Genomic DNA, 2,500 nt, shown 5'->3' with positions numbered 1-2,500 from the left:
AAATGCACGAGCCAATTCTGAGATATGAAAATTTGGCTCCTCCGTTGCAACGCTCCGAGCCATCGTTGCAACGGCGGGTGCCTCCGTGGGGGGCGGGGGAGCCCGGCGGCACACCACAACCACAACGTGCTTGCTAGTGTGCCTAGGGGATGGCAAGGCAACGTGCATCTTGCTGGCATTGCGCCCAGCAAGCCTTTGGGCAACTCGAGTTTCAGCATCACGACTCCCCTCCCCCCTATAATAGGCTGCCGAGCCATTACCAAAGTGCCACGGGTAGACGTCCTTTTCCGTGAGGAGACATACTAAAGGAAAGTGCTCTAGAGGTCGAATTTTGACGCCGTTTTTTGCAACAACCTCTAGAAAAATAAGAACTTTCCATCCTCCAAATTTGGTGAATTTACACCGTGCCGATTTTTTTTGACGATTTTTTTACCGCCCGGAATGCCGGAAATTCAAAAAAAATGAAAAACGGAGCAAACCTGCGATTTTTGACCTGGATTTTTTTGTGCAGCCTTCACATAATATTACCAAGGTTCCCTCAAAATTTCACGAAAAATGCACGAGCCAATTCTGAGATATGAAAATTTGGCTCCTCCGTTGCAACGCTCCGAGCCATCGTTGCAACGGCGGGTGCCTCCGTGGGGGGCGGGGGAGCCCGGCGGCACACCACAACCACAACGTGCTTGCTAGTGTGCCTAGGGGATGGCAAGGCAACGTGCATCTTGCTGGCATTGCGCCCAGCAAGCCTTTGGGCAACTCGAGTTTCAGCATCACGACACCCCTCCCCCCTATAATAGGCTGCCGAGCCATTACCAAAGTGCCACGGGTAGACGTCCTTTTCCGTGAGGAGACATACTAAAGGAAAGTGCTCTAGAGGTCGAATTTTGACGCCGTTTTTTGCAACAACCTCTAGAAAAATAAGATCTTTCCATCCTCCAAATTTGGTGAATTTACACCGTGCCGATTTTTTTTGACGATTTTTTTACCGCCCGGAATGCCGGAAATTCAAAAAAAATGAAAAACGGAGCAAACCTGCGATTTTTGACCTGGATTTTTTTGTGCAGCCTTCACATAATATTACCAAGGTTCCCTCAAAATTTCACGAAAAATGCACGAGCCAATTCTGAGATATGAAAATTTGGCTCCTCCGTTGCAACGCTCCGAGCCATCGTTGCAACGGCGGGTGCCTCCGTGGGGGGCGGGGGAGCCCGGCGGCACACCACAACCACAACGTGCTTGCTAGTGTGCCTAGGGGATGGCAAGGCAACGTGCATCTTGCTGGCATTGCGCCCAGCAAGCCTTTGGGCAACTCGAGTTTCAGCATCACGACACCCCTCCCCCCTATAATAGGCTGCCGAGCCATTACCAAAGTGCCACGGGTAGACGTCCTTTTCCGTGAGGAGACATACTAAAGGAAAGTGCTCTAGAGGTCGAATTTTGACGCCGTTTTTTGCAACAACTTCTAGAAAAATAAGATCTTTCCATCCCCCAAATTTGGTGAATTTACACCGTGCCGATTTTTTTTGCCGATTTTTTTACCGCCCGGAAAGCCGGAAATTCAAAAAAAATGAAAAACGGAGCAAACGTGGGATTTTTGACCTGGATTTTTTTGTGCAGCCTTCACATAATATTACCAAGGTTCCCTCAAAATTTTAGAAAAAATGCACGAGCCAATTATGAGATATGAAAATTTGGCTCCTCCGTTGCAACGCTCCGAGCCATCGTTGCAACGGCGGGTGCCTCCGTTGCAACGAAACCAGCCAACGATGCACCTAACCCAGCATCCGTTGCAACGCACCTTGCCTCCGTTGCAACGCGCCCAGCCAACGTTGCACCGTCCCCTGCCTCCGTTGCAACGCGCCCAGCCAACGTTGCAACGCGCCCTGCCTCCGTTGCAACGCTCCCAGCCAACGTTGCAACGCGCCCTGCCTCCGTTGCAACGTCACCAGCATCCGTTGCAACGCGCCCTGCCTCTGTTGCAACGCGCACGGCCAACGTTGCACCGACCCTAGCATCCGTTGCACTGCCCCCAGCCAACGTTGCAACGCGCCCAGCCAACGTTGCAACGCGCCCTGCCTCCGTTGCAACGTCACCAGCAACCGTGGCAACGCGACCTGCCTCCGTTGCGACGCCCCCAGCCAACGTTGCAACGCGCCCTGCCTCCGTTGCAACGTCACCAGCATCCGTTGCAACGCTCCCAGCCAACGTTGCAACGCGCCCTGCCTCCGTTGCAACGTCACCAGCAACCGTGGCAACGCGACCTGCCTCCGTTGCAACGCCCCCAGCCAACGTTGCAACGCGCCCTGCCTCCGTTGCAACGTCACCAGCATCCGTTGCAACGCGCCCTGCCTCCGTTGCAACGTCACCAGCCAACGTTGCAACGCGCTCGGCATCCGTTGCAACGCCCCCAGCCAACGTTGCAATGCCCCCAGCTTCCGTTGCAACGATCCCAGCATCCGTTGCAAAGCGACCTGCCTCCGTTGCAACGTCACCGGCCAAC

This window comes from Arachis ipaensis, chromosome B7 (assembly GCF_059453495.1).
Source record: "Arachis ipaensis isolate K30076 ecotype BB chromosome B7, ASM5945349v1, whole genome shotgun sequence".
NCBI classification, from domain to species: Eukaryota; Viridiplantae; Streptophyta; class Magnoliopsida; order Fabales; family Fabaceae; genus Arachis; species Arachis ipaensis.
The sequence above is the reverse complement of the archived record's forward strand: the minus strand, read 5'-3'. Positions refer to the sequence as shown.